This window comes from Furipterus horrens, unplaced genomic scaffold (assembly GCF_987537825.1).
Source record: "Furipterus horrens unplaced genomic scaffold, mFurHor1.1.pri manual_scaffold_4, whole genome shotgun sequence".
Classification (NCBI taxonomy): Eukaryota; Metazoa; Chordata; class Mammalia; order Chiroptera; family Furipteridae; genus Furipterus; species Furipterus horrens.
In genome coordinates this window covers 137041000-137053852 of record NW_028327174.1, presented here as the reverse complement: position 1 = coordinate 137053852, position 12853 = coordinate 137041000, and the positions used below count along the sequence as shown (strand labels likewise).

General features: G+C 39.7%; 1 protein-coding gene and 1 long non-coding RNA gene across 2 annotated transcripts in view; one reads left to right on the top strand and one right to left on the bottom strand.

The window, feature by feature from the left end:
- LOC150012919 (uncharacterized) overlaps positions 1–5274 on the bottom strand; it is a 31267-nt gene extending 25993 nt beyond the window's left edge. The window contains exon 1 of the long non-coding RNA XR_016510541.1: positions 4783–5274. This is a non-coding gene — a long non-coding RNA (uncharacterized LOC150012919). The remainder of the gene's footprint in view (positions 1–4782) is intronic.
- A 458-nt stretch (positions 5275–5732) lies between these two features.
- The window catches only part of LOC150012916 (DENN domain-containing protein 4C-like), a 105055-nt gene continuing 97934 nt past the window's right edge, over positions 5733–12853 (top strand). Inside the window, exon 1 of the mRNA XM_090274071.1 lies at positions 5733–5829. The gene's annotated coding sequence lies outside the window, so the exon portion shown is untranslated. The remainder of the gene's footprint in view (positions 5830–12853) is intronic.

The following is a 12853-nucleotide window of genomic DNA, read 5'->3' as shown; positions in this document are numbered from 1 at the left end:
TGAAAGAACAGACCAAAACTCCAGAAAAAGAAATAAACAAAATGGAGATAAGCAATCTATCAGATGCAGAGTTCAAAACACTGGCTATAAGGATGCTAAGCCACTAACATGGGCCAGTATGACAGTTCTGCTTATTGTTGGACATTTGGGCCATAATATTTTTAAGAAGTTACAAGAAATGAGTTCTTTTCCTCTGCTATCAAAAATTATATTTTCAGGGGAAAGTTCAGTCAATTTCTAAGAAATCGGGCTTTTAGTTAAATATGTATATCTTTTCAAATAGGTTTTATTAAATAAACTACCATCTCTGAATGAGAATGCTTATGAACAGTTTTTTGAATTTTTGAAGTCTCTAAAGTCATTTTTAATTGCTTACAATTCAATAAAACTGATACAGAGTCCCATCTGGGGTACCAATTGTTACAGAACCCGTGGGCTGCTCCAATTGAAAACAAAACCCATGGGCTCTTTAGTTAGGGGTCCGATTGCCCGCCGCCAGAATTACACTCTTAATACCAGAGTTGGTGAAAAGAAAAAGAATTGTTTATTTACACATAGTCCTGCCTCCCCCTCCCAGACCTGGCCAGTCCTAGGAAAATCAGAAACACCGTTTCCCTACTTCCTAGGCACAGTTCAGCTTTACCAGCAGCTGCCAATCACTCAATCTGATTGGGGAGGTCCTTTCTGTGCTGTGGTGCCCTTCAGCTCTCAATACAAAACCTCCAGAATTCTCAGCCTCCTTGTAAACTGTCTTCTTTCTGTAAACTGCATGGATCTTCTCTCCTTCTCCAGAGCACCTCTGCGAACATTCGCCAGCGAGGGAGACAGCCCCAGAGCACGCCCCCCCAAAGTGTTCGCAGCTGCCTATATATCCCTGACTGCGTCCTCTGACGCAGTGGGTGTTGCCAATAGTTCTGACCATTCACAGAACCCCACATAGGCTTTATGTGCTTTCCATACTGTCACCTGGATCAAGACTCCTCCCATCCACCTGAGGCCTTGGAAGCATCCAAGCAATTTTACATAATTAAAGACACCAGCCATCAGCCTCAGGCATGTGGAGGCATTCTGAAAGCTGCTTCCTTCTCCCCATCCCCCAGCTGCAAACTCTGGGGTTTGTTTTTGGACTCCCCTGTTTCTGTAACAAAACCATTCATAAAACTCATTATCTTCTCAAAAGCTAGATTAACCTACTACATCTGCATTGATTTCATTCCTACTTGTCATAATGTCATTGTAATCCTCATCACTTTCTATAACACACTGTTCTACTAGGCAGAGAAAGTAAGAACTTGGGTATGGGATCGGTATATTGTAAGATTTTTACATTTTCTACTTCTCCTTCCCACACATATACAGAAAAATCTTGAGTGTATTTAATTGAAGTAGGTTTGTCCTGATTTTCCTTAATTTCTATCTTCTGAGCCAAAAACATATATTTACATAACTGGGATAACTTTCATTGCTTATTTTCCCCATTGAGTTTATAATTCACATTTTAAATAAATTATATTTTGTAATAAACACAGAAGACAAAGCCCTTCTATAATAGGCAATGCTTCCAGTAGTGATTTGTGTACGTAAGCCAGGTATTACATAAGGTCATAAATATATTTATGATAAAAGGAGAAAAAAGGTTGAAACCACAGCTTTCAGCTATAACTTTTCTGTATCGGTGGTGGTAAGGCTAATCTCATTTATTCTCCTTTCCTTCCTTTTTATGGAACATTAAATATTATGTCTGAGGACATGGCTGGCATAATATAAATTTTAAGTGCAGTTCCCAGTCCCCATTACTGCTTATAAATTTAACTGTTTCTTCATTCCAGTTATTTTTATCCTAGGGTATTCGCTTTATTTATAAAATTCTAGTGCTTTGTGTTTATAACTTTGCATTTTCATATTTATGATTTTTATTAAATGTCATAGTATTGGCATTCAAGAATGAACCGTTTATGTATTTTTTGATTAATTTTAACAGTATATATTATAAAGACTTCTGCAGAGTAATTGTCAAAGATTGATGGCATATAGTTGGGGAGCATTGATCATTGCTGTCTTTATCCCTATTTTTCTGTTTATTATTAGAATTTAGGACTGTTGAAAGTATTTCTTAATCCTTGTGCAGTTTAGTTATTCTTGAATTATGCATTACTTGAATATAGGAAATATTTGTTTTGTGTTCCTTTGCCTTGAGTTTCACTTAATATTGGTGAAATAGAAGAAACACCCATAGTGACTTATTATTTCATCTTTGGTTTTTATGGGCATATAGTAATTTTATTTTCTGTGTACTAAAGAACACCGAAGTTAAGGTAATAAATATCTAATTAATATGATTATTATTTTTGTTGAAACTGTAGTCTGTTATTATAGTGTTTATCTTATCAATTTGCTCTGTTCTTGCAAAGTGTACAGTATAAAATCTTTAGGCTATAAAGATAACTTTTTACTTCACTCATCTGTAAATATTTATAACAACTTCACTCTCATTTAATTCAATGAAAATTATAGGTAAGTGGAAAATTAGTTCTTGTTTAAGAAAAATGAAGTTGGTAATCTTTAAAATGAATGAGTATAAGAAGTGACTTATTACTGGAAATCATGTGATGAAATGTGTTCAGTGTGTCCTGATTATGCATACAATTTCCATAAGACTGTATGCTTTCTTACCCTTTTATTGGAAATTAACTCTGTGAACGTCTTAGTGATTTCTCCGAATAATGGTAGGAAATGTACAGCAAGAATAATTTATAAAAGTCTGTATATGTGATACTGTGTAGTTGATTTGTGAATTTGCTTGAAATGCATTTATTGTATTTTATGACAACTGGGAGTTTGAGAGGACCCAAAAATCAGATTTCTTTTTAAAACGTGTTGAATGGCTTCTATTTTAATTAATTAATTAAACTTATTCCTTCTTGAGAATGTAATGCTTCATTCTTAAAAGGATGATAGAAAACTATACATGAGAGCCTTGTAAATACAAGAAATCTTTTTCTTACAAATAACATGTTTTACAATTTACATTTGTGTTTTATTAAACTTGTGTGTTGAAATAATGTTTATTTACCTTTTATAAATGTACTCCAAATGAAAAAAAAAAGTGAATAAGTCTACCCCACAAAGGCATAAACCAGGAGGGATCATTGTAAGCTACAGGGACAGTCTGCCTATCACATGCTGAGTACTTTATTGATTACTGAACTAGTGTTTGATAGTTATAGCGTATTATGAATGAATAATAAATAGTTCTTATAAATACCATTCTACCCACTTTACAGATTAGGAGAATTAAGTAACTTGCCTAAGGATGAAGTAGAAGAAAGCGGGGGAAACATAGACTGATTTATTTCTGTCGTTCATATATTTTTTAAGAGCTTATTATATATTGGTTATCCTGCTAGGTACTGGGGATCTGGAAGAGAAACAAGATATGGGAGTACACATTTGACATATGCCAACCTTGATCTCACAGGGCTTACAATATAGTATGGAATTCAGAAATTACAATAATAATTACAATAATCAGATTGAGCTGTTAGAGGTATAATACTTCCGTTAAACATGCAATTGAACAAAACATAAAAAAGTATAGAAGTATAAAGATCATTGAACGTTTCCATGAAAAGCAACATTTAGAAGTTTTTGAAGAGAATAAGATGAAAATAATGCAGCATGATGCAGGATTGAAGATGGCTGTCGAAAAAAAACCTATTAAAAAAATCCTATGTAAAAAAAATTCCAACATTTCCATTCAATTCTTTTCCACTGCTGATCCACAGAAATGTGCAGTGACCATGCCCAGTCAGATATCTATATTCTCTTCCGCAAAGGGCTGAGTGATTCTTCTATCTTGTATCTTGAAACAACAGAAATTCTTAAATCTTACATTGCCAATTGAGAAAAACTTGACAATCAAATGAAAGAGATATACTGGCTTCTTTCATATTCACTTCTGTGGGTGCAAAAAACCAGGAAAAGAGGAAAGAACTCTGAATCATGAGTGTTAATAAAATGTACCCATTAAAATTTTTTGTCTATATTAAATGTTTCTTTATTAAAAAAATTTTTTTATCCTGAGGGAGAATGGAACCAGAGCTGTGATGGTCTACCACATGACACTCTTACCAGCTGAGTCACACCAACCAGGGCTATAGTAACTGTTTTAAACTATTAAATAATTTGACCTTGAGAAAGGAAGGACAAGTCCACAAGCTAAATTTCTAAGCATTAAACTTCTGTTTACATTGTCAATGTCCAAGATTGGTTTCTAATGGGTTCAAAATGACTCAAAAGCATTAATAAATAAGCCTTATTTCTATTGCTGTGCATTTCTACTGAATGGATTCAGACTGCTAATGTGGTTAGGAAAACAGTTTCTGCTGTTTGCTACAAAATTCAAATTAACCATACACACAAGCAAACTTCACGACCGAGGTTTGATTTCATATTTTTTGTCAAAAATACAGACTGAGAGAGTGATTCTCAGGAAAACTGTCATTATATGTGAATACGCAGATGTGCAGAGTTCCTACCAGTTCTAATTTTGACCTGCCATGGAATCTGTAAAGTCACGCGCCAATTTTGGGGAGTAGGTGGGGGCAGGAGGTAAGGGCTCTAATTTGTTTCAAACCACTTGCTTCTTATCGAATAACTAGTTAGTTGTTAATCCTTCTCACGTATTATCACTTCAAAATGTTGCCAAAAAGTTCTCGCAAAATTTTCATGAAGGCCAAAGGACCATGCCTGTGTCCGTGTAGATAAGGAAGCTACACTTACTTAGGAGGCAGGAGAGCACTGATTATTTAAATAAGCGATTTCCACATTCGGAGTTCCCATTCTGAAATCTCGGCCGAGGCTGGTAACGTGGCGCGCCGCCAAGGACTCTCACGGGGCGCTGCAGCCGGGAAGCACCAGTCGGCGGGCCTCTCTCCGGCTTCGGAAGCCCACAGTCATGTGTGGAAATTCTAACTCCCACCTTGGGAAGGAATTTTCTCGTCCAGAGAGACCAGCATCCCTCCCGGCACTCTCCTCCGTGACTTGGAGCGATTCGGCCTCACTTTCCCAATCTTTGAAAGACCCGAGAAGCAGCCGCCACCTGCGTGAGGCCAAAGCAATAAGCCTTCAGCACGCGGCGAGTCTGGGCCCCGAAGGAAACGGGTGCAAGGCAGCACCCTGGGCCCTTTCTCCCCAGCTGTTTCTGCTCCTGGCCCGCAACTCAGAAGCGGAGCAGGGGACCCCTAGCTGGCTGGGGTGGTGTCCAGCGCGCGCGCGCGGGGGTCGCGACAGCGGGCGAAGAAGAGAGTGGCCTTGGTTGCCGGGCTGCGGCCTTCCCCGGGGGCGGGGCTCGAGTGCTGCCCCGCCCCGCATCCTCCCGCCCCAGCCCTCCCCCACGCCCTTTTCCACCCGCCCCCGCAGTAGGAAAAGGGGAGGGAGGAGGGTAGTAAAGTGCTGCTCTGGGGAAAGGGGCGGAAGGAGAGGAGGAAAGAAAAAAAAGGAAACAGAAATATGGCCGTCAGCTGTCTGGACGGCTGTGCCTGTGGCAACTGCTAGGCGACCCGCCGCCCCTGCGGCCAGCCTCCGGTGAGAAGAGGCGCCGGCGCGAGTTCGCGCTCTCGGCCGTAACCGCTCCCTGCATGCGGCTCCCCTGAGACCCGGCCAGTGAGGCGGCGCAGGCGCAGATAGGGCCGTGGTGGTGGCGGCGGCGGCCGCGAGAGCAAGTCCCCTGCCCGGCCCTGCCCAGGGCTCCCAGGCCGCGAAGCCGGCGCTTTCATGCCGCAGGAAGGGGCTGTGTCCGGGTGGCGCTGAAGGAGGAGCGGGCGGCAGGTGAGTCTGCCGTGAAGGCCCTTTCGCGGAGGATCCCCGTGTGCACCCCTCCGGGCTCGCGCTCCGGTGCGAGGAGGGCATTGGGCAGGTAGCACCTCGGAGGTGGGGAGGTCTGAAGGCCTACGTGCAAGGGGTCGCCAAGCAGGCGGAGAGTGGCCGGTGCTGGCATTCCCGGCCTAGTTTCTCCGCAGTTTCCGGGGGCAGGGAATCCCCGGATCCTGCGGGGCGTGATGGGGAGAGGCTGTGCCAGGCAGGGCCTCCCCGCGCCGCAGGGCTCCTGAGAACCAATTGCGTGGAAACGCGAGGAGCCTGGGCCCGGGGGACTACCCGGGCGACGGCTTCCTGGGTGGGGGCAGGGTGGGGAGGGGGCGGGGATGTGGGTGGCTGAGGCGGGGCGGGCGAGGAGCTACGGATTCTTCACAGGGGTTGCGGGTTACAGTGGGGGTGAATTGGGGGCTCGGGCAGGTGTCGCAGGTGAATCGAGAGCATTTCCTCCTCTGCCTCACCGTGGCCGTTCCTCAGGACTTCTTTGTTGGGATGACTTCCAGGAAGGCAGGTTCCGTCCAATTCTAAGTGATTAAACACAAAACCAACTCGTGAGCCCCTAGTGCTGACTTTATAAAGAGTTGTAATTTTCTGTATTGAGGATGCTGTCGTTTTTTCTCCCCTTTCCTGCTTCACAGACCTTTCCCTCCCGAACACCGTGCCTCAGAACAAATAAGGAATGACCCAGTTTTTTAATAGTAGCTCCCCCCCGCCCCCATCCTGTGTTTGTTTCACACGGTAAAATTTAGGGCAGTTACCAGTTCCTTGTGCAAATGTGAGGGAAAGTGTCCTCTCCAGGAATAAACTCTCAGCAGTCTGTGTGTTTTTGCCGCAGATTTGTCAGGCCTTGTAGTCTGGAAAATTGACTGACTTGTGTGCAAACCCGTGTTAAGGCGGTCTCCCGAGGCTCCCAGTTTACAGAAGTAGGTCCTCCCTTTCAGTCTTCGGGTTTAGAAGTTGAAAGGTATAGTATTGTAAGATAGGGGAGAATATTAGTGAAGACGCTAAGTTTTCACATACTTGATTTGAGGTGATCCTGTATATTAAGCAGCCATCTGAAGTACAGAGCAATTTTCTGTGTACACATGATAAGGAGCAAAATTAGTTACTAAAGGAGAACATCTCTGAGCCTTAGTACCTTTTCTCTATCAATATAACCATGAAAAAACAACCCCTCCTATTATATTATTTTCTTGGTATTTTAAAAATGTTAGTAAACTGCGTTCTTCGTGTGGGACTAGAAACTCAGAAATGAACTTCAATTTGTATTCATGCGGAAGCCTCTCATAGGTTTCTTGGACTCGTTTTTCTAGTAATGGCAAACTCAATCTACACTTTTCCCTAATTGATATCTCCTGTGGACATTTTGGATTAGGGATCTGATCTTTGGTATTTCTGATATTAGTGAACTGATAATGTCTTTTGAGTTTGACCGTAGTACCTCACTTAGTGTACTACTGTTTAGATTTGTTAATCTGGATAGTAGCAAATCTATGTTAGAAATGTTGAAGTTGTATTTTGGAATATTTTACACTTGAATAATTTGTAAATTAGTGTATTGTGTTGTTGAGAGTAAATATAGTCTTTTGTAATATAAACTTGAGCTTTCAGCTGAAGAAATTGGCAGTAGAGTTGGTGTGTGGAGATTGTTCTTAAAACGCAAATGTTTTAAATTACAAGGAACTGCAGTGATGTGTGGGCTGTAACAATTCATGGTGCCAGACTTGGAAGTTATTTGTTTGAGGTATTCTTTATAAAGAAACATGTTAAGTGTCTGTAATAAAAGCTAATTTTAGCCATATATAAAGGATTCTGCATGGTAAATAATAACCCAACAAGGCACCTTTGCACTTCATGCATCTGCCAGTTAAAGACCAAAACATTTTGTTTTTCCTTTAGAGTTTCTTGCCAAGACAGATAATGATTTCACATTGGCTTTGCTGCTAAGTTTGAAAGTTAGGTTTCAGTCTTATCCTTGCAACTTAAGCACAGGTTGTAAAGTGAAGAAGCTGCTGAGTCAGAGAGACAGGTTTTTTTTCATTTGGTCCTTCTAATTTAAAGTTTCAATATAATATGGTTACTGAAATTTAAATAGTAAAGGGCACATAGTTCTCATAGCAATACATGGATTAAAACTTTATTTTCTCTATACTGGTGCCACAATTTGTACCTCTTTCAGATTCTCAATTTGACAGAATTGTAATAATGGGATGTCTTGTTGGAATTGGTGATCACTTTATAAGAGTTAAAACTTGGAGAAAGAGTTGTAAATAGTGTAGCCGGCATGAATCAGTAGGTCTTTAGCATTATTATTTGAACTTTAAAACACTATTTTTGCGGGGCAATGAATGTTAGGTAGTTTATAAACTTAACTTTTTTTCTACTTATATTTGTACATGGGACTTATATAAGTAGGACTGATAGAGCCAAATGTGGAATTTGAAAATCTTCTTATTGGAAAACAATATAACATAATTAAAAGAAATTTAAAAAAATCAATTCTCTTAACATTTACATTTTTCTGTACTTTAATTCTATTACACCTGTATAATATATATTTTAAAATATTGTTTATTTTCTTCTTTCAATATTGTATTAATTTCAGGTGTGCAGCATAGTGGTTAGTATAATTGCATACTATATTAGTTGGTGTGATATTAGTTATATCTATACTTGATTATAATTCTGTTAATATTCATATACTTGTCTTTTTAAACATAACATGTTTTGTTTGGTGGTGCATGTTACTCTTATAGTTTTGTAGTAGTTTTACTACCACAGTTTATTTAATCTCTTCCTATTTTTTTGACATTTTATTAATTCCACTTTTGTACTCAAAATAATGCTATAATGAAATCACTTTGCTAACATGATGGTACAAGACAAAATTTCTTTTTATATCTTTAAAAAAGTATTTTTTTTTTCCACTGGCTTGTGTGGCTCTGCTGGTTGGAACGTCGTCCAGTAACCAAAAGGTTGTGGGTTCAATTCCAGTTGGGGCACATACCTAGGTTGAGGGTTTGATCTCTGGGACAGGAGCCTACAGGAGGCAACCATGGTTGCTTCTCTGGCATCAATGTTCTCTTTCTGTTTTCTTCTCTCCCTTCCTCTCTCTAAAAGCAATGAGAAAAAATGTCCTTGGGTAAGCATTAAAAAGAAAAAGATTTTTTCCTGTAATATTCTGTTTAAAATTTTCAATTACAATTTACATATTATTTTGTATTAGTTTCACGTGTATATATCGTGGTTAGACAATCATATACTTTACAATATGTTCCCCCCGATATTTCCAGGGCCCACCTGGCACCATACACAGTTATTACAATATTGTTGACTATATATTGGGTTGGCCAAAAGTCTGTTACATTTTTTCTGTAAAATAAAAGACACATTTTTCATTTTCACCAATAGCTTTATCGATTTGGATATTTTGAGTATGTCGGCTATCTCCTGCTATTGGCTTTTAGTGAGTAGAGGCCAGGGGTGCTGCTAAACATCTTCCAATGCATAAGACAGCCCCACAGCAAAGAATTATTTGGCCAAAATGTCAATTGTCCCAAGAACCTTTGCAGACCACTTTTGACACATTCAGTCAGTCATAGCGTTTTCTCCATACACTGCACAAATCTTCTTTTAGATTTTAGTTGCATTTTTACCTTTCTCGAAGTAAAGCATAATATGCTAGAAATGTTGCACATCTTATTTCATCTTCAATATTAAAACGACTGCACACAATTCACAGATTTTGATAAGTTTTTTAAAAGTATTTTTTATTGATTATGTTGTTACAGTTGTCCCAATTTTTTTTTCCCTTTGCTCCCCTCTGCCCAGTACCCTCCTTCCCTCCAGCATTCCCACCCCCCTTAGTCCACATCCATGGGTTGTGCATATAACCTCTTTGGCTTCAACCTTTTCTATATTATTCATAACTTCCCTTTGTCTATTTTGTATCAACCAATTATGCTTCTTAATCCCTGCACCATTTCCCCATTTCTCCCCCTTCTAGCTGATAACCCTCCAAATGATCCTCATACCTATGATTCTGTTTCTATTCTGGTTTTCTTAGTTGGATTTTGTTTTTATTTTTTAGATTCAGTTGTTGATAGTTGTGAGTTTGTTGTCATTTTAATGTTCATAACTTTGATCCTTTTCTTAAGTAAGTCCCTTTGACATTGCATATAATAATAGTTCGGTGATGATGATGAGTTCCTTAAGCTTTACCTTGTCTGGGAAGCACTTTATCTGCCCTTCCATTCTAAATGATAGCTTTGCTGGATAGAGTAATTTTGGTTGTAGGTCCTTGCTTTTCATCACATTGAATACTTCTTACCAGTTCCTTCTTGCCTGCAAAGTTTCTTTTGAGAAATCAGCTGATTGTCTTATAGGCACCCGTTTGTAGGTAACTCTGCTTTTCTCTTGCTGCTTTTAAGATTCTCTCTTTATCTTGAACCTTTGGCATTTTAATTATGACGTGTCTTTGTGTGGTCATTTTTGGGTCTAGCTTGTTTGGGACTCTCTGCTTCCTGGACTTGTATGTCATATTTCCTTCACCAATTTTGGGGAGTTTTCCTTCATTATTTTTTCACGTAAGTTTTCAATTTCTTGCTTTTCCTTTTCTCCTTCTGGCACCCCTATGGTTCAGATGTTTGCACGTTTCAAGTTGTGCCAGAGGTTCCTAAGGCTCTCCTCATTTTTTTCAATTCTCGTTTCTTCATTCTGTACTGGTATACTGTTTTTTTCTTCCTTGTGTTCAAATAATTGATTTGAACCCCAGTTTCCTTCACTTCACCACTGGTTTTGTGTGGATTTTCCTTCGTTTTATTTGGCATAGCTTTCACTTCTTCCCTTATGCATTTGCCATACTTAAGGATATCTGTCAAGTTTGTGAGCATCTTTATCACCAGCGTTTTGAATTCTGCCTCTCTTAGGTTGGCTATCTCCTCGTCGCTTAGTTCTCCCATTGGAACCTTGATCCATTCCCTCTGTTGGGGTATACTTTTCTGTCTCCTCAACTGGACAAGCTCCTATTTTGTGTGCCTCTGTGTCTTAGGTAGAGCTGTCACACCTGTTACATTCCAAGGGGCGGAGCCCCAGGCATTCATCAGTACAGGGCAACCAGTTCCACCATGCTGCTGTGCTGTATGTGAGGGAGGGGTCCAAGAGGGAACAACGCCACCCACTCAGCATTCGCCCCCCCCCTTCCAGGCACCTCTCCCACCTGCAAACGAGACTAGCACCTCTCCAGCTGTTCCCCTGGCTGCCGTTCCCAGGGTGGGTGGGTCTGCTGACGCTCCAGGACTGTGGGGGCCCTTCAAACAAGTGAACTCCTCCGAGACACCGGCAGTCCCCCCACCACCCCAACCCTCACTGTCCTGCACAGTGAGAAGCAATGAGGCTTTACCTTCCCTAGTGCTGGGACCGTGAATTATACGGCCTAGTCTGGTGCTGGGAGTGCTCCCCTGGTGTGCCTCCTGACCTTCCTAAATGTGTGACTGCACCTTCTGCCAGCCTGCGGCCACCACACCATGTCCTCTCCGCCCCGGCTCTGCTCCCCTTTCACCCCCTTCTGGATGAGTATTTCTTCTTTATATCTTTGTTTGTTGGACTTCCATTCAGCTAAATCCTCTGGAACTTCTGGTTGTCTCCAGCCCTGAGGTAGTTGCATTCCCTCCCAGCTGTGGAGGGAGATGCAGCGTGTCTGTCCAGGCCTCTATCTTGGCTGAAAGTGATTTTTTTTTTTTTTTTTTTTTTTTTTTTTTTAATGCATACTGATACGACAGCTGTCAAAATATGGAAAAAACTTAATGGAGTTTTTGGCCATCCCAATACCTGCCACATGTTGTACTTTATATCCCCGTGACTATTCTGTGACTACCAATTTGTACTTCTTAATCCTTCACCTTTGAAAAAGTAAACACTTTTTGAACTTCCTTTGCAGTGGATCATTAGGGCTTCTATAATACAACATTTAATTGAGAACTGAATTAAAGCAAGGTGGAAAACTGTTGGTGTGCATATTGACTTGACTCTATTGAATAGGAATCAAAGTATAAATTCATAATTCTTACTGTTACTGACTTGCTACAGTTTCTATGTCTACTAATTTTACTTTTACAATGTAATAAGTACTGTTCTTATAAGAATTCTTTTTTTTTTTAATTCATTGATTTGAAAGAGAGAGAGAGACATCGATTTGTCATTCCACCTATATATGCATTCATTGGTTGATTCTTGTATGTGTTCTGATCAGGGATCAAGCCTGCAACGTTGGCATTTGGGGACAATGCTCTAACCGATTGAACTGGTACCTGGCTCTGGCTCCTCTAAGAATTCTTATTGCAGGACATGTGTTTCTAAGTGTACCTTATTTCAACCAAACCTCACAAATCTGGATTTATAATCTTTTGACTTACAGAAAAGTCATTTTACAGGATTTTTATAAAAATATGAAATATTTTAAAGGATTCCTTGAATCAATTTTTTAAATTGTGTATTTGCAGTTTATATATTAATTTAGGGATGCTTATTTAAACACTAAAAGCATAAGAGTTATGAGTATCTTCTAATTATGAAAAATTATTAAATAGGTACCATGCTATCTGCTAGAGATAGAAAGATGAATAACATACAGTATGAATATTAAAGTCTAGTATGATAAAATCTTATAAATAAGCACCATAACTACAACCTAACAAATCTAGAATAGAGCAAACAATGCTATGAGAAGAGGAAAATACCTAATTATGTCAATTAGAGGCGATTTACATAGGAGACATTTGATTTAAAACTTGAATGATGTGAAAAGGCACCAGGTAATGAAAGAATGATGGATTTTATTGGGTTGGCCAAAAAGTTTCTTCTTTTTTCTATAAGATGGCTCTAGTAGTGCTTAGTTGTCTTTAACTTCATTTCAAACAATTTTGTTAATTGTATTGTGACAGCTGTCCTATCAGTGTGATTTAAAAAAAAAACTTACCAA